The 20,761-nt window shown below is 33.4% G+C and overlaps 1 pseudogene; it reads left to right on the top strand.

The window, feature by feature from the left end:
* Positions 1–12,043: 12,043 nt before the first annotated feature.
* LOC118052485 (aldo-keto reductase family 4 member C11-like) overlaps positions 12,044–20,761 on the top strand; it is a 31,219-nt pseudogene continuing 22,501 nt past the window's right edge.

Below are 20,761 nucleotides of genomic sequence, written 5' to 3'. Positions count from 1 at the left end.
CTTGAGCTTGATGTGAAAGACCTGCTACAATGAATTTCAGGACATATCCAAACCAAGGTATCAAACTCTAACAAAAGAGAAAAATGCTAATTATTTTTTAGGGATAAAGAATGTTGAATGCTTTTATTTAACATGTGCTTTGCTTTCAAGATGATGCGTGTGCTATGCTAAAATATAAGGTATCTCCTCAATTAAAATTTTCTACATATTACTAGCTAAGCTATAATTTAAGCTGAAAGCGCCTCACATTAGGTTTTTGTCCTCTACTGTCAATAAACTAATGCATATAGTTAACATGGTAGATAATAATAAAACACAGTCTAGTAGATGGAGAATTTGCAAACAAGTAATTAAGACATCATTATTTAAGAATAATTTGGGTATTTTGTTACTTAAATTAATCTGTTAGGGATTTTATACTTGCTTTGATTTGACCTAGTGTAGGATTTGGGGGACCTGTATAGGCGCACATTTTTTTTAGTCTTAATGCTAGATGCTTGTCGAGTGAAATTTGATTTTTTTGCAATTTTGGTTGTTTACTCTTGTGAATATCAGCATTCTACTTTTATTGTAGATTCAAGGAAGCTTCTTATGGATTTTTAAGTTTTTTATTTTGTTCATTTGTTGTTGGGTGATTTTTTTGCAATTTTGCATGTTTCCTTGCTCTAAATGTTTTGTGCTCTGGCCTTTTCAATTGTTAGGACATCTTCATAGAAAACTTCTCCATATGGTTATACATTTTAACCTAAACACAATTGATTTTTCTTTTCCTATTTTTACTAGGTTCTTTGTCTGCTCGGCTTCTTGGACTAGTTCAGGTATTCCTCACTTGGCTTCTTGCATCATTCTTATAACAACCTGTGACATCATGCAGGTAATTTATCTAGTCTATTCTATTACGTTAAATATTTTCTCTCTTATAGTTATGTTCCCAATTTGCTAGATGGCCTGGCATAATCAGTAGTAGTCTCTTGACCTCAGCCATGGTCACTTTATCATTTGAATGATGTAATTTGTATCAATATGTATTTTGAGCAACTTATTTCATGTGGTGGTTGGGTGTAATAACATATCAACTCAGATAATAAGGCACCTTAATGCTTTGAAATGAGGACAAGCCACTTTTATCCCACTTCACAGGTAAGGAAAAAGTATCCTTATGTAACTTATCCACATGGTTCTGATATGGTACCTTTAATAAAGAAGTTGGAGTTTTCTTCTAATTTTTCACTAGGATTTTTGCAGGTTAGTTCTCTATCATGCTTGTTCTAATTGAAATAGTATTGATCCAGCAAAAACCTTGATTCGAGTTTTGTTGTTAATAATTTATATGTTGGTCTACACACAACTGAAAACTCAGTAATTACTTGTGCTATTTGGTTCTAGAAGGTTATAACTCTACATGTTTTTTTAATTGATTGTTGATGTTTTTTGCAAATTTGGGTTTAATGTTTTTGGTGTGACCCTCTTTAGTGATTGCTTTTGGAATCCATGGATGGATAGTTGTAAGAAAAAGTTTTAATTTGATAATTGTGGTCGATTAGTCCCAACTATAAAAGTAAGCAAGGCTATAAAGTACCTACATATATGCTTTTTCATTAATGTGATATCTGTAAGTAATTTAATTATTTGTCTGGCATGTTCTTTGATACTGGTGGAGATCTATTTATACTTAGAGGGCTTGTCTATCAATGTGTGTACTTTTAAAAAATTTACATGAGCTAAATTGTTAATGATGTTGATGGTCTCCATGTTTATATTGTTGATTATTTTTCTTATTCTCCTAAGTATTTACCTAAATCGTGATCTGCCAAGATTTGGATGTGTCCACAAACTGATGGTGTGGTCTGCATAACTGTGGATGGTTACGATAAAAATCATATATGTAATTTTACATGATGATCCTTATACATGCTTATGATGCTTGAACTGTCAATAGAACTCATAATTAGCTTACCATACAGGTTGTGTATACTCTCATAAATAGGAAAGGAGATTTAGCTTACCATGAATAACTTCCTAAGATCACTAGTTTTCTGGTTTCCCTGTATAGTTAGTTTGTATAATCTAGTAGTTGGCCTAATACGTAATGGTGACCTCCTGAAATTTAATTCATTCTAAATTCTAACTAATTTTTCATGGTATCAGAGCCCTCAATTATAGTTTTCTAAGGACTCCCAGTGATGCGAACCTCGTGATCACGTGGTCACGCAACCCACAATCAAGATTGAGATCTAATCCTGGAAAGCCGAAATAGGTCTGATATGAGTGCGACACAATGGAAACCTGCCCCCAAGGCACCAACACTATTGGAATGAGTAGAATGACGCCACGAAGCCAGTTAATCTTTGATAAGTCAGATTCAGTTCGTTCAAGAACTGAAGAATGCAAGAATCACTCTCACACGTTAAAACTGAAAAATTCAGAATAATAATCATCAAAGCTGCCGAAATTGTGGCTTACATGAGTTTAAATAGTTCTTGAAAAGTTAACCCTAATGGACCCCTTATGTGGACTTATATGGGGTCCACTCAAAACTGGCCCAAAACCCTAAACTGAAAAGCCCATAACCTGATCCAAACAAGCCTTGGACCCTAGCTCAAAACAAAGTTTTAATTAAGCCCAAACATTAAAGAAAATAATAAAAATAAGTAACTTGTCATTAAATACCACCAGCCCTTCTTTCCTTGTGTAGCTAGGATGAATAAGGAATCCTTATAAGAAAAGGATTCTGAAACATTAATGAATCCTTGCCACACTAGGAGATTATATTGCAACTCATTAAAGATCCTTGTGGAACTAGGAAATTCCCAAAACCAGCTCCCACATCCTTGGAGGAAAAGAATCCTAATCAAATAGGAAGTCCACAAGTCAAATGGAAGTAAATAACAAAATCCGTACAGCCTCTATTGACTAGTATTGGGGTGCCTTCCCGAACTTCGATTGACCTGCAATGTTAACCCAAGGTAGTAAGATATGTCTGGAGAGTCCACATAAAATACTAGCCCGATCCAACGGTCAGATTGAGAATTATGATTGTTGCCGTAAACCTGGACTGTTGCGCTTTTTACGCCAAAATTCGAATCTGACCTTACTTGGGTCGTATCACAGGGCTGAACCGTATCATTCCCTCCCTCTTCAAGAAGATTCGCCCTCGAATCTTGAATAGCATTAATGGTGACTTCAGTAGCCTCTTGTTTAAGCCTTCGGAATTCCCTTATTGCTAACACCTTTCTCCAACAACACTGTATAGAAGTAGTGACTGACAAGAATTTCAAATAAGCACGCCGTACTAACCACTTGCGTACATACTTTTGAATGATAACCACAACGACTCTCCTTCTTCTTTCATCCTTTTGGCGTTGTACCTCCTTTTCCCATGAAGCTTCAAGATCATAGAATAATCTTCTACACTTATCAACTTCTCGTTCTAGAACCCCCAAACCATGGCTTAGTATTTCACATCGTTGATCTACAATCCTCCTCTGTTCCCTCTCCCTTAGTGAATACATGACACAGATAGGGGAAAAAAACAAGAAGACGACGACAAGAATAGAGTTTATAGCATGAAGAACATTGATTTAGACTTGAGAATACAAATCTGACTTTTGTTTGGACTAGAACTTATCGAAAAACAAACTAATGCGAGGGTGATGAAAATGACTCAAACAACAGCCAAATATCAAAATATGATGATAGTATAATGGCAGGAACGAAATCAATAGAAACAAAACAAGTTTTGAAAGATAACACCAAACAGACCCGTTACGACAAAACAAGACCTAATTCGGGAAACCTAAAGAAACCGATATCCAAATGACCTTGAATTTAATTTGTATTATTACAATACTATGAAATCACCAAAAATCAATTTATAGGTCGTTCTCTTATTTCTAGGTACCCAAACTCCTTGTATGATCAGTTTGCGGCAGAATTGATCCTCCAATTAAAACCTCCAGAAGCCGGAATCAAAATATGCCCAAATTTAATATATGGTGCGATTTCATCCCCAATACACGTAATATGAAGTTTCAACTGATTCTGAGGTGTTTTTCTTACGGCTCACTAATAGTAGTGTTTCTGCGGCAGAATTGAACCTCGAATTAAAACCTCAAGCAAACAATGTCGAAATATGTCCAAATTTGATATATGATGTGATCTCACCCCAAATAGACTGAATATGAAGTTTAAATTGATTCCAAGGTGTTTTACCTAGGGTTCGCTAAGAGTAGTTTTTTTGCGGCAGAATTGAAACTCAAATTAAAACCTCAAGCAAATAATATCAGAATAGGCCCAACTTTGATATATGATGCGATCCCACCCCCAATAGACTGAATATGAAGTTTAAATTGATTCCGAGGTGGTTTGCTTATGGTTCACCAAGATTTGTGTTTCTGCGGCAAAAATTAAATGATCCTTCAAATTTCAGCTAATCACTCTTTTCTCTATTTCTTTCTGATTTTTTTTCTTTTTAACAAACTAATATGATTAGAGACAGTAACAAGATGAAATATAAACTTTTTTTTTTTTTGCTTAGATGACACAGACACGAAGAACAAGAAGATGGACGCAAACACTGAAAAACTTAAGGGAACACTAAAAAAAAAAACGAAAATAACAGAATGATATGACCTTGTTTCTGAGCCTAGCTCTGATACCAACTGATGCGAACCTCGTGATCACGTGGTCACGCAACCCACAATCAAGATTGAGATCTGATCCCGGAAAGCCGAAATAGGTCTGATATGAGTGCGACACAATGGAAACCTGCCCCCAAGGCACCAACACTATTGGAATGAGTAAAATGACGCCACGAAGCCAGTTAATCTTTGATAAGTCAGATTCAGTTCGTTCAAGAACTGAAGAATGCAAGAATCACTCTCACACGTTAAAACTGAAAAATTCAGAATAATAATCATCAAAGCTGCTGAAATTGTGGCTTACATGAGTTTAAATAGTTCTTGAAAAGTTAACCCTAATGGACCCCTTATGTGGACTTATATGAGGTCCACTCAAAACTGGCCCAAAACCCTAAACTGAAAAGCCCATAACCTGATCCAAACAAGCCTTGGACCCTAGCTCAAAACAAAGTTTTAATTAAGCCCAAACATTAAAGAAAATAATAAAAATAAGTAACTTGTCATTAAATACCACCAGCCCTTCTTTCCTTGTGTAGCTAGGATGAATAAGGAATCCTTATAAGAAAAGGATTCTGAAACATTAATGAATCCTTGCCACACTAGGAGATTATATTGCAACTCATTAAAGATCCTTGTGGAACTAGGAAATTCCCAAAACCAGCTCCCACATCCTTGGAGGAAAAGAATCCTAATCAAATAGAAAGTCCACAAGTCAAATGGAAGTAAATAACAAAATCCGTACAGCCTCTGTTGACCAGTATTGGGGTGCCTTCCCGAACTCTGATTGACCTGCAATGTTAACCCAAGGTAGTAAGATATGTCTGGAGAGTCCACATAAAATACTAGCCCGATCCAACGGTCAGATTGAGAATTATGATTGTTGCCGTAAACCTGGACTGTTGCGCTTTTTACGCCAAAATCCGAATCTGACCTTACTTGGGTCGTATCACAGGGCTGAACCGTATCACCCAGCCATTTTGTTCTAAGAGCTCACATCTTTATGTGCAAAAGTCATTGCATTAGCATGATCTTTATAAATTTTGTCAAGAGGCCTCTAAGAATCATGATCTCTGCTACCAATTAGAAAAGGTATAGTTTTGCCATTACTTTATGGATTTTGGTTATCCACTATGGCTAATAAATTTTTATTTTATCTGCATAGGAATTGAAGGAACTGAATTCAGTTTAAGAGCATTTTTGGGTTTTTTTTTTGTTGCTCAACTTTGTGGTTTGGTTTAATCTGGTGGTTTTTTTTTTCTGGTGGTGTCCTACTTTAGGAATATGATGTATCGAATATCCAATTGGTAATATATATATATATATATATATATATATATATATATATATATATATATATTATTATTTTGCTTACCATGTTCCAAGTTTGAGGGTTCACTTTGATTTAACTAATGATAGTTGGGTTTCTTCAAAGAAGAGGGTTTCTTGATTATTTTATGTATTTTTTTCTCGACAAGGAAACATTATCATTAATATCTTATGTTTTGTAGGTCAAGTTGTTGAATTGTTGTATTCATTAGGGAAAAGTGAGAGGGGCTTGGCTATTACGTGCTTGAAAAGCGTATTGTGCAGGACTGGTAAGAGAGTGTGTTTGGTGTGTAAGGATTTCCTTATCCAAAACATGGATAACACCCCTATACACCGGGCCTCTTTCAGTTCGTAAATTAATTGTGTTATATATATATATATATATATATATTTATTTATTTATTTTTTTTTATTTTTTTTGCTTACCATGTTCCAAGTTTGAGGGTTCACTTGGATTGAGCTAATGACAATTGGGTTTCTTCAAAGAAGATGGTTTTCTTGATTATTTTATGTATTGTTTTCTTGACAAGGAAACATTATCATCAATATCTTATGTTTTGTAGGTCAAGTTGTTGAATTGCTGTATTCATTAGGGAAAAGTGAGAGGGGCTTGGCTATTACGTGCTTGAAAAGCGTATTGTGCAGGACTGGTAAGAGAGTGTGTTTGGTGTGTAAGGATTTCCTTATCCAAAACATGGATAACGCCCCCATACACCGGGCCTCTTTCAGTTCGTAAATTAATTGTGTTGGTAAGTTTTTTTTTCATTGTGATTTATTAATTTTTTTACATATATAATCTTATTTATGTATTGTCTTCCAATTATATAATATAGTGATGAGTATTTTAAATTGCTTGAGTGATGGGTATTTTAAATATATATAGTTCTCAAGAAAGATTGCTTGCCTTTAAACCGAGGGTATTTTTGTCTTTTCATACAGTAATTAGTCATTAGTCTAGGGGTATTTCTGTCTATTCAATATATTTATGAATAGTAAAAGAACCAAAATACCTTTGGGATACAAAAAACTGGGATTGTGAGGCAAGGGTGTTGTCTTTTTCTTTTCTAAAATATAGTAAGATTACATAAATGACTTTAAGGACAAAAATATGCCATTGAAACAAGGGTTTTAGTGTCTTTTTCTCACAATTTTTTTTTGGTAATTATTGGTTTGGTTGAGAATGTAATGTAATTTAGCATTTAATTCATGATTTTTAAATGCAAAAAGTTGTTGGTGCGTGGTTGGCGATATGCCCTTTGGATGACGTGTGCACCATCTCCATGTGGTGTAAAATAAGCTTCTGCTGTCTCATTTGGTTTGCCTTCGTGTCCTCTTCCTTTATTGGTGGCGCATGGCATCTAATGGTCGGTTTGGTACCCATAGCCCTTCATTTTCCACCACATCAGTTTTCTCTTCTACCCTAAAAAATCAACTCTAATCCTTATGGTTTTTGGTGTTTCAAATTCAATCTTTTTAATTTTGATTTTTTGATTTTTTATTTTTTACCTTTTTGTTAAAGTTTTATCTTTTTTCAATTTATACCTTCAATTTTAATTTGTAAATGTAAGTTTTTCAATTGAGTCCTTCTACTTTTGATTCATTATAAAGTTTTCAATTTTATCGCTCATATGACGTTTTTTAATTTTTTTTTTCTTTAATAAGAATAATACTAATTTCAATTCGGTATTTCTTCTTTTGATTTCTTTTTTTTTTGTAAAAATCTATTATTTTGTCAAAGTTTATATGGTCTTTAATTTTATCCTTCAAATTTAGTTTATGGTTTTTGTTATTTCAATAATAATAATAATAAAACTAGTAAATCATTCTAAATTCTAAATTTAGAATAATAAATTCCAAGAAATCATAAATTATATTTTTTATTAAATTCTAAATGAATATAAATTTGAATTCTATTTAAATAAAATGGAATAAAAAACAAATATATAAAAATAGTATATAAATTAAATGTATTAGATGTAATTCTATTAATTAAATATAATAGGAATGATCCTGAAAAGAATACATAGTGTAGTTATTTACAAATAGGATTTAGGTAGTGTATGTCAATATCAAGAAAAAAAATACGAATATAATCGAATGGTAAAAATGTTTTTTTTACCAATGAGAAGACATGGTAATAGTTATGATGGCAGTGGTGGGTGATGGTGATGATTATAATAATAATAATAATAATAATAGTAATAGTAATAGTAATAGTCTTCAAATCAAGTTTATATTTTTTTATTATTTCAACAATAATAATGATGGTGGTGGTGGTGGTAATGATAATGATGATAGTAGTCGTGTGGTGGTGGTGCTAATAATAATAATAATAAGAAACTTATAAAAAAAATAATAATAATAGTAATAGTCCTGTTAGCTAGATGGACAATTTGATATTCATTACAATAATCAAGTGAAGTCTATGGCCTTTAAAAATAAAATAAAAATCACTTTTGCCTTGGAGCTAAGGGTGTTTTTGTATTTTCACATGGTATACATGACAAAAATATTCCCGAGGAAAAAAGAGTTAGCATAGTTGTGGCAGGGGTATCTCAATATTTTTATTTTTTATAAACAACCAAATTATTCATGCGCCTTTGAATCCACGAAATGTAAGTAATTGAGGTCAGGGATATTAATGTCTTTTAGCATTTTGAAATTTAAAAAATTGTTGACATGTAGGGGCCACCATGAGCTTTTAGGCTGTGTGTTTGGCGGCATCTACTGGCCTGTATTACAAGATCTTCTCGAATTCTATGATTGACCTGAAATTTTAACCTGATATTTATAACTCATGATACATGCTCTTCTATTTCTCAAAGGTCATGTCAGTCCATTGATTACCATGAAAGTCATTGACGTTATTCCTGAAAATGCTAGCATTACAGGCCTTAAATGTCTTACGATCAAGATTTGTAAGAGTTAAGTATAACATGTGACCTTACTAGTCTTATTTGTTATGATGTAGTTTAAAGCTTTAAATGGTTTTTGAAATAACTAATAATATGGAATTAACAACTTGAGTTTCAAATTAAAAAAAAAAAGAAAAGAAAAAAGAAGAAAGGCATTGTTTGTTTCAAAGCTGAGAATAAGTCCAAACAAAAAATGTTTAAAGTAAGTATCCTTAAGCACTTCAAGTTTGAGTGTGTGAGTGTGTATAAAATCTTGGTTTCCATTGTGACCAAGGCCATCTCTTATCTTTATCTCTAATGTCAGCCTTCAACTTAGGAGCTTGCAAGCCTAATTGAACTTCTGGGAGATGTGGTGTTTCATCACTTGGATATATGTATAGTTTTAGTATAGTTACTTTGGAAATTCTAGCAAGGCTTGATATTTCTCTATTATATAAGTTAGGTCTATGTAAAGTACCACAAATTCATTTTCCAATACAAAACCATGGTTTTGATAGCATCATCTTGTACAAGGACCCTTAACAGTTTAGCTAAACTCCTATAACATTCACTAAATAAATTTTGGTCTTTTATGCTTAACCTCTCAAAACAGCCCTTAGCTTGGTGACTTCATTGGTCTTCCTAGTAACATTAAGTGTTGAAGTTAATGCATTTTCCAAGTTTAGACAATTCTACTCTACTCACGATGTTATCGTGTCTCATACTCCACTATGAAATCCACAATTGGCATTTTTTTGATGGTAGTCTTGTTAGAAGCTGGCACTATCCTGTTTGAAAACATCAATAATGGTCTTTGTCAACTTTAACACTGAATAAAAGAAGAAAACAAAAACATGGTTGTATGCCCCTATGTCCTAAAGGTAACCGAAGGATAGGTTCTAGTTTTATCTATTTGTGAATGGGTAATCTAGCTAATCTAGCTTCTTCATCAATAATAGGCTCTTACTGTGGGCTCAAGTTCAACCATAATAAGTTACTTAAAACTCTACTTAGGCTATCAAGTTTCCCTTTATAGTCCCATGTATGAGAGCAAATTTCTCATTTAGTTGAGAATTGGTTGTACAAGCTTTAAGACCCTCTAGTGTCACCTTCCTCTTTTTAATCTTAGGATAAGGGTTCATCCTTATCTAAAAGTTCAAAAACAACTAAGTGAATTTGTAAACATGAAGTGTTGTAAGATGTAAGTTGGTTCACATGAAGTGAATAAGTGGTATTTATAAATAAAGGTTCATCCTTATCTAAAAGTTCAAAAACAACTAAGTGAAGGTTTTTTTTTATTTATAAATACCACTTATTCACTTCATGTGAACCAACTTACATCTTACAACACTTCATGTTTACAAATTCGCTTATCTAAAAGATTTCATTATTTTCATAATCTTCGCAAAGTTTTAAGCTTTTCTTATATCAAATCATAATTTCACTTTCTTGAGCTTAAACAAATCATAGCTTAAACAATCCCTCTCTAGATGGAATTGCTCCTAGATATATTTTATGGTTTTAGTTTTCTTGTCACTCGTTATGTCATGACCAAATTTCAATGTTAGGTTGATGTTCATCATGCTTGCCTAGTAAGATTGTATGGGGATATCCTAAAGATTGTTCTAGCTATTATGTTGAAGTAGGATGATTAGCCTATTGGTTTTAAAAATATCCTTCACCGCTTAGGAAAATGAACCTTAAAAATTCATCTCAAGGCCTGCAAAGTGAAAAAGTATAGATAAGGAGAATCTACATCAATTAATAATACCTTGTAAAATTTAAGTGAGAGTCTAAGATTTTATGATTACTAGCTTGGGCAGAACACTTAAATTTCTCAAGGATATAATCTTTTTAAGGACTTTACCATCCTTGAATGATGACAACCAACAAAAATCACCTAAGAGAGAGAAAACAAATTATAAAATTATTTAAGAAAAATTGAAGCATAATTCTTATAATATACAAACAAATATATCTATACATATTATATCAATCACATATTACAAATTATTACACACAAATAAATTAATTAGGACAAATGTAACCTATACATTTATAAAACAATTACACATTGCAAACTCATCTAAGCAAGTGAATTAATGCATTGAGGTTCTAATTTAACTTTTAGGAGTGAATGGAAAAAAGATGTTGGAAAGAAGGGAGGCAAGGGTAGCTCATAGTGATCACTCACAGAAGCAAGACTAGAGTTCTAATATAACGACACGTGGTGGTCACTTGTTGTGTTTAGATTTATACAAAACAACAAAAATGATGGAAACAACTATGAGATCCTTGAATAAAAAGGGGTTTCAAATCGTGGCTACTGTTGGGTGTATTTGGGGTTTTTTTATGGGTGTATTGTTTGATCTAGGTTAAATGGCAAGATTTTTTAGGAAGGTTCAATCGGATTCAAGGGATAAGGCAAATGATTTGGGTGGGTTTATTAGGTTTGGTCTATTGGATTTATGGTTGTGACACTATGGTGGATAAGAGGAAAAATAAAGATGTCGATTTGAGTTTATGGGGTTGATTTGGTGGCATTGCCAGAGATGCATCTGATTGAAAGTGGTAGGGGTTATTGCTACTGACATGGTGGTTGGTTTTGGTCGGAATTCGGCAATGCTACTGACATGTTTCTATTTTTTATTAGGTGGTAGGGTTGTTGGCAGTTAGTCTTTGTTTCTTTGCTTTTGCTTTTTTCTTTTTCTAGGGTTATGTTTCTATGTGTTTTTTCTTGTCTTTATTTATATTATCTTGCTTCTCTCAATAAAAAAAAAGCCAAAACTCAAAATGATACTAAACCTTTATATTATTTCCTTGAATTGGGAACTCTCTACAATTTTTATTTATTTATTGTTTCTTGATTCTTTAGTTCACAATCATCTTAGTCTTCTTTTTTCTTTATTGCCTCTAATTTCATTCCCTAAATTTTATTTTCATTATTATCTATTATTATTTTATTTTATTTTTCAATCTTGCCATCCAAAATAGTATAATATAAAATTGTAGAAAGTTATTAAATGATAGAAATTGGCTAGATTTTATAAAAAAAATATATAATGTTTTTATATTTTTTTAAATTCATGGAAAAAACATTTTGGACAACCTTAGCAGTGTCAGGAAAATGTCATTATTCATTTATGCTTTACCGATAACCTTATGATTTTATGTCGGGCAAATATGGATTTGGTAGGGATTGTGAGGAAGGTCTTAAATGATTTTGCTAGGCTGTCTCGGCTAGTCACAAATCTAGCAAAAAGCCAAGTTTTCTTATTAGGTGTTAGTGATGAGCTTGGACCTTCTTTGCAAATTCTTTTGGTTTTTAAGTTGGGTTATTTGTCGATGATGTATTTGAGAGTCTCTTTGATCTCTACTGAACTAAAACATAATGATTGCATGTCTTTGGTTGAGCGAATTCTCTCAAGGATTAAGTTGTGGACTTCAACTTCTCTTACTTATGTTGAACATCTTCAAGTGATCAAATCTGTTCTCTTTTCGATCCAAGTATAATGGTATTTTATGTTTATTCTACCTTGTTCTATTATCATGAGAATTGAGGGCATTTTAGTTGTCTTTCTCTAAAAGGGTTATTCTTTCTTCTTCTTGTTTTTTTTTTTTAATTTATTATGGGGCTAAAGTAGCTTAGATTTCTGTATGTTATTGTGTTTAAGGAGGGTGATCCTTGGCTTTAAGACGATTAAGACTTGGAATACATCAGCTATTCTCAAGCATGTTTGGAGACTACTTTCAGACATATTAATAGTTTGGTCAAATTGAGTGCATAATATTTTGCTCGAGGGTTGTTCTTTCTGGCATGTTAGACCTCTTTCAATATCTTCTTGGGCCTGAAGGAAGATTTATTTCAGTAGAGATCATTGTAAAGAGATGTTTGTTTATGTATTGATGATGGTGCTATTACCTCTCTGTGATTAGACTACTAGTTGTTAGATGGGAAACAATGATGTGACCTATTGCTTTTCAAGGTGCTATACTCTTCTGGGATGATCTAAGATACAATGATGTCAAATATTTTTTAAGGTTTTTAGGCCTTTCCTCTTAGTAACCACTGTGTTGCCAATATGGGACTCCATTCACATCCATCCTTGGATCAACTCTCTAACTCATTATATACGGAAAGGTCACTCTTTAGAAAAATTCATGATTGACTTGGCTTAGAAGACACATAAGGATACCAGACCTGAGGAAATTATGCACCATTTACTCTAGTTCTCGAGCCATACCCAACAACATTCTTTCATCTTCTAGCTTTATTCCTTGGGTCGGCTTTATATTATGGACATGTTGCATGTGCTTCACATTATTCCCTTCTCGGTATGTATCCTTTGTAATTTACATGTAGAGATTCATGACCATCTATTCTTTAAGTGCCCCTTCTCAACCTCGATTTAGGGAGATATCTTAGGCGTGAATCTCATTTTATGGTCATCTATGACATGGAAACCTCTACTTTAGTAAGCATCCTTACACCTCCAAAAGAGAAAGAAGTTCACACATATTCTAGCTCGATTAGTCCTCTCACCATAGTCAATTGCTTAGTCTAGTACGAGAGGAACAATAAAGTATATTCTTATATTTTCTAGACTCATTGAGATGTTTGCTCATAGATTTTTGATTTAGTTAGAACCTGACTTGTAGACTTGTATCCTAGAATTTAGGTTCCAACTCAACTTAGGGCCATTTGGAGGCTCCCAAGTTGACTATCTTTCTACTCCAACTGCTAGTTAGTTTTTGCCTGCAGTACCGGTCAACTGGTTCCTGAGTTTTTTAGACTTTTGTTTTTCTAATTTTTGAGCTTCTTCTTTAGCTTTTGATTTGTTTTTATTTTACCTTAAGGTCTTTGATTCAAGTAACAAAACTATATACTTCTTGGTGCATGCTTCTTGTATTTTGTATAATTTTTTTCTTTTTATACAATTTACCTTTATATAAAAAGTTATTAAGACTAATTAGTTCCATTTAGGGTTTCCTTTTTCACTTTTGGGAAAAATATGGGACTCTTTATTTCATTCATAAAATTCACCTATTTAATTTAGAATATTCTATTTCATATATATATATATATATATATATATATATATATATATATTAGTCCTTTATATTTCTTTAAATTTTTTGTAGGATTGAGTTGAATGCCTTAAAAGTTTTTAAAATGATAATAACTAAATGTATTAGTTTGGCAGGAGAAAATTATATATTTAGTACCCAATTTTATTTTAATATAAGATATAAAATTTTTTATTGTTTTCTATTTGAATGCCCATTCTTACTTTATGTATGGGTGTTGATGTGTCTTTTATCTCATTACTTATGGTAAAGAAAGAAAAAAACAAGAAGAATGAGTACCAATCTAAAAATTATGAAAAAGGAAAAAAGGAAGGTAAAGATGACAAAAAGAGAATAGAGTGAAAACTAAAATCTATATTTTAGAAATAAAATTTAATATCAAGATCCATTTAACTTGGAGTGGATTTAATTTTATTTTTAAGATGTAGTAGCCTTATACCTAAGCTACATTGCGGGTAGCACAAGTGAGTTTTTAAGTTAACGCAAGAGAAGAAGATGACTACATTATAGATGCGTTTTCATGTATCATAATTTTTTCAGTTGAGAAATGAAAAGATGTTTATGTTAACACTAATTAAATACTAAAACCAAAACTTAATATTCAAAATTGAAGTACAAAATAGATGCAAATGCAAACATTTTATATTGATTTTTCTTTTCTTTTATATTAGTTGATATATATATATATATATATATATATATATATATATATATAAAGATAAAGATAAAGATAAACTAATCTATTGAAAGCATTATAAAAAAAATATAAATAGATTAATCACTATTTAAAAAAAAAAGCTAAATAAAAAAAATCTTGTTTTTTTTTTTAAAAGAAAGGGCATTAATCAATATTAAAATAGGAAAAAACAATGCAAAGAAAAAAACTGAAAAAAAATATAAAAAAATAAATGAATTAAAGAGGCAAATATTGATGGGCTTAACAAGCCAGCCAATACGTCCAACCTCAAAAGAAAAGGCCTAGTAACGCTAGGCTTTTTTTCTCTATTTTCTCTAGGATTTTTTTTAAATAATCATGTGACAAGTTGCATGTTGGTAAATTTTTTGATGACCTTTAGTGATTGAAAAATTAGAGCAAAACTTTCAAACTCCAAAAACTTGTATTTTTTTTTTTTGCTTGTTTTCACTTGAAAACACATAAAAGAACCCATAAAAATCTTGATAAACCAATTATGAACCCCAAGTCATTTCATAAGATAAACATTAAACCAAATGAACTAAATCTTTTTTTTTCTAGCATGTTTAGTGAGGAAAAAAAAACAACTTTATTAAACCCCTCTTGAGAAGACAAACGTATTCATATAAATATTATTTTTTTTTATGATTGAAATGTGATGAACTCAACACTTTCTCTCTCTTCTAAAAAATTTTCAATGATTTTCTCTCCTCCTTCATCAACTAAGGATTAAAGGTGAAGAAAATGAAGTTATGTATTAAAACAATGAGAAGTTCAAGGACTAAAATGAAAAAACAACATTGTTCCCGGGCACACATGGTAGATTGCAAGAATCCCTTCAATTGGGTTAGGAACATGGAGGGCTGCTCCTAGTGTGGTTGGTGATGTTGTCATTTTTAATGCCTATCAATATCTTTGGAGTGATTTTCGTGAGGTTTTTGTGTTGAATAGATAACAACTAATTTTTCAACTAATGCTTATAGTGGTCTGCGTGTGAAATAATTGTGATGCAGGTTGGTTATAAACACATTGACTATGTGCAACTTTGTTGCAACGAGATAGAGGTGATGTTTCCCATAATTGTTTATTCCTCCTTCATTTGAGCAATGTAAGTGGTCATTGCTCTGCTGCTATATAACGTATGGGATTAGATAGTTGATTGTCTAATGCTTACAAGGTACAAATCACAAAATAGGTTGTGTCAACTCACTACGCTTGACAATGGTGTTGCATAAATATTGAAATACCTTTTTAAGTCTTGGAAGATGAAATGGTCGACCATTTTGTTGTTTTTATTGCTCTCTGCATCAAGCATATTCGTGTAATTCTTTGTGCTTTATTCACCTGTTAATTCCCTTCATGATCTTTGGCCTTCTGTCACCAAAACATTTGGCTTGAGTAGGCAAGGTCAAAGCCTCCATTAATGCCTGCGAGTGATATAAACTTGCTGATATGCGAATTAATTCATCCTTGTGTTCCAGTTTAGTGGTGATAAGAAAAAAAAATTAAACAAAACAAAAGATTAATCTATCTTGAGAATTAGTTGATGGTTTTTCAGGTTGGTTGTGCATTGAAGAAGCTATTTGATGATAATGTAGTGAAGCGTGAAGAATTGTGGATCACCTCCAAACTCTGGTATGCAAGAGTGATTTATTGTAAGAATATATTAGACTTCTTAAGTTGAAACTTTTAGTAACAAGATATCAAGATTGCAATATCAATTAAATTTGTGTAGGTTGTTTCATAATACACAATTATCTGCAAGTGCAAAGAACAAGCACTAGAAGATGTGTCAGGGGCATTAGATAAAACTTTGTATGAGTTACAACTTGATTATGTAGATCTATATCTAGCATGTATACATATTGAGTTATACTTATTATTAGTATTATGCATTAAATTTTCAAGGTCTGCCTTTCAACAATTTTTAAAGTAAAATCCTAAGTCATAACATTTCTTTCTTGGTCAAACATTCTTGAATTGTTTTTCATCATCTTAGAGATCCACTGGCTAGTAAGCATGAAGAAGGATTCTATTGGCTATGAACCCGAAAACCTTACCTAACCTAACATTCTAGCTTCTTGGAGAGAAATGGAGGCACTTTATGAATCTGGCAAGGCTCGTGCTATTAAAGTCAACAACTTCTCTTCAAAAAAGCTTGGAGATCTTCTAGCAGTAGCATGGGTTCGTCCTGCTGTGAGCCAAGTGGATTGTCACCCTGTATGACACCAACCAAAGGTTCACGATTTTTTCATTTGTTTTGCTTGATTGGTTCTTTGGAGTCGCCACCTAGTATTATGATCACTAGAAACCCTAACTAGTTGCGTAAATGGAAGGTATTAGCACCCCTAGTACGTCTTACCTAAGGTAAACTGCTTGGTGTTTGGTTTGCCTTATAATTGCTATGGTGTTAGTGTTCTCTTAATTAATTTTCCTAGGATAGATTTTCTATGATGAATGGATTTGGGTTCAAAGTTTAAAAGCAAGAACCCTTGGCCAATATGCATCATACCTTTAGATATGTCTATAAAGTGCCAAGGAGAACCAATGCAGATCTCTTGAAATCTGTGTTTGATTCAAACTAAATCTGTTAAGATAGAAATCCAAGGAGATTCCAAGGATATTCCAAGAACCCTTAGTGTTTCATACCCTTACGGCTCGTAAACCGTGAGAGTAAAAAATTGAAATTTCCTCGATTATAATCGAGGCTTTTTTCAAGGATGTTTAATGACTTATTATTCCCAAAAAATTATTTTGGATATTTACCACTTAAGGTTTCTTTAACCAAATATTAACAGTGAATAATAACAAGTTATTCCCAATAATATTTTGGATATTCATCCCTTTGGGATTTCTTTATCCAAACATTAACGGTGAATAATAAATGAATTCCCCCCAAAATAAGATTTTTGTATTTTTGGAATATTGGCCAATACCCTTTGGAGTTTTACAAACATGTTGTAAAATCAACAAATGCAAGAAAATAATTTTTGTTGTGTTTAAAAAATCCATGCAAAAACACATTTTTAAAACTTTCAATATTTTTTTTTAAAGAACGTTCAAATCATGTTAGGGTATTGGCCGTATGCAACACATAAAAATATTTTATATATTTTCTTTATCACAAACACAAACATTACATTCAATCACAATTAAAGTTAAAAAAACTACATATTAGTCAAATTCTTAAGGCTTTAATAAATCAGTTATTAAATCCCAAAAAATATATATAAACATATTCTTATATTTTCACGGGAAATACAACATGATTTTATTTATCCTTCAGATACTTGACTATATACAAATTAAAACATTAAATTCAATTTTTATCTTTTTAATTTTATAATTCAATAACATACATAAAAAATACAAACACACACATATCTCTGTTTTTTTCCCCCTCCCCCCCACATTTACAAGTTACAAATCACAAAAATTCAAAATAAATCAAACAACACATTAAACAATTCAAAAATTACATAATAGCCCTTAAAAAATCTAGGAAAACTGATGGGAAGGTTTCTACACCATAAAAACAGTGGCGGCGTGTCTCCTCCACGCACTGCCGCAAGGAAAAAACTGGAAAGAATGGGATCTGGCTCACCGTCACCTGCAAAAGAAGAAAAAAACACAGGCAGTCGATTTTATTTGGGTATTTTTTAGATCTGTTTAAAGCATTTTGTTCTCTCCTCACGATTTGTTCTACTTTCTGCTGATGTCAGATCGGGCGGTTGGGGTAGCTATGGGGCCAGCCTTGCTGCTGTGCGAGTGGCAGTTGAAGTTGCTCTTGAGATGGGAGTGGTTGTTCGGTCGGTGATGGGGGTGTGTGGTCTGCTGTGTTTGGGCCGTCGTGGGAGGTGATGAGCTAGGTCTGCTGCTAACCGGTTGTCGTGAAGGAGACCGAAGGAGAAGAAGATATGTTGAAATGGGGGGAGCTCCGCTGGTTTTGCTGAAGGCCGAATGGGTCAGCGCCTGTGAGGGGGAGAGGGAGATCGTGGCTGAGGGGCTGTGGCGATTTAGGAGAAGATGGGTTGCCGGGTCTATCGGGTTAGCGGGGACACCACTGCTAGGAGGAGGAGCTGATCGAAAAAATCGGGGGAAAGATGTAGGTGAGGGGTTGAAGGTTTGTGTTGGTCTGGGAGATAAACGAGAGGAGGTTGGGGAAGCGGTGGTTGCTGGAGGCTTGGGGTTTAGCTCTTGGTTTGTTTTGCTGGCGGTAGAGAAAGGAGAGTGCAGGGGTAGTAAGTGGGGAAGATGAAGGGGAGAGTGAGGTGCTCTAGTGAAGGGGAAGAAACGACCAGGAGGTGGTTTGTGGAGCTGAGCCACAGAGGGGGAAGGTCTGGTGATGGATGTTGGAGGCTGTGAGAGAAGAAGAAGGTGGGGGAATGGGCGGCGGCTATTTATTTTATTTTTTAAAAGAGGAGGGGCTGCGGTTAAGGAAGAGAAAAGGGTTTAGGTTTTTTAATCTTTAGGTTTTTTTATGTTTGGCTCCCCTTTTCTAAAAAATTGCCCCTTTGTGAATATTTTTCTCCCCGTGTGCATGTGGCTGGAGGTTCATTTATATAGAAAATCTCTACACGTGTTATTTAAAGAAATATTGCAATAATTATTGCAGAGATTGTCTTCTATAACCAGCACCAACAAATCCTATATATATGGTATTTTATATTGCAGTGATTATTTTCCATAACCAGCACGAATCAAATTATATATCTATGGTATTTTATATTGCAGTAATTATATATGGTTCAATAATTATCTCTTTGACATATTGCTTCCTTGATATTAGCCCTGATGCTTTATGTTATCGCCACACGTAAACCCTTATTATTTTTATTTTTTATTTTATTTTTATTTTTTATATTTTTAAAAAATTTATCAAAATGTGGGTCAAAAATTGGGTGGCAATAGATGCCCCCTCTTTACAATACTTACGAAACAAAACTTCTCAATGTTTTGCATAGTAAGCTTGTAAAGAAAAAAAATCTTCCTTGCTTGCTAAGTGATCCACTAATCCAAGGACTTCATTTTTTAAAAGAAAATGGTCTCTTTATCGTAGGTGACCTGCCTTTTTAAAAAAAAAAAGAAAATTTGTCTATTTTTACAGGCAACCTGCCCATACACACTTAAACCTGGTCTATTTTCAGGGGCAACCTACCCACATACTCACGCTGGTCTATTTTTACGGGCTACCTGCCCTTTTGATTGGGTTAACCTAAGATCCCATCTAGCGATCTCCTTTAACCCGAAGCAAAGTCAGCGTGTAACTTGGTCAACCCTGAAATCCCATCTAACAATTCCCTTTAACCAATGCTAAACTATGTGTGTGGTTAGGTTAACTTGAGATCCCATCTGGCGATCTCCTTTAATCCGAAGCAAAGTCGGTGTGTAGCTCGGTCAACCTGAAATCCCATTTGACGATTCCCTTTAATCAAAGCTAATCTTGTGTGGTTGGGTTAACCTGAGATCCCATCTGACAATCTCCTTTAATCCTAAGCAAAGTTGGTGTGTAGCTTAGTTAACCTGAAATCTCATCTAGCGATTTCCTTTAACCAAAGCTAAACTCTGTGTGTAGTTGGGTTAACCTGAGATCCCATCTAGCGATCTCCTTTAATCCGAAGCAAAGTTGGTGTGTAGCTTGGTTAACCTAAAATCCCATCTGACGATTCCCTTTAACCAAAGCTAAACTCTGTGTGTGGTTGGGGTAACCTGAGATCCTATCTGGCGATCTCCTTCAACTAGAACCAATACAAAAATGTGTGTGTGGTCTCATTATGACGGGTGACCTACCCAAGTGGAAAAGGGGAAGAGTGGTCTCATTCTTATGGGTGACCTACCCAGGGGAAGAATGGACTCATCATAATGGGTGACCTACCTAGGTAAAAAAAAGATGGAGAATGATCTCATTCTAATGGATGAATTACCTAGAGAAAAAAAATGATGGTCTCATAGTGATTGGTGACCTACCCAGATGGAAAGGGGGAAGAGTGATCTCATTCTTATAGGTGACCTACCTAGGAGAAGAATAACCTCATTATAATGGGTGACCTACCCAGGTAAAAAAAAGATGGAGAATGGTCTCATTCTAATAGGTGACCTACCCAGAAAAAAAATGATGG

This window comes from Populus alba, chromosome 17 (genome assembly GCF_005239225.2).
Source record: "Populus alba chromosome 17, ASM523922v2, whole genome shotgun sequence".
NCBI classification, from domain to species: Eukaryota; Viridiplantae; Streptophyta; class Magnoliopsida; order Malpighiales; family Salicaceae; genus Populus; species Populus alba.
The sequence above is the reverse complement of the archived record's forward strand: the minus strand, read 5'-3'. Positions and strand labels throughout refer to the sequence as shown.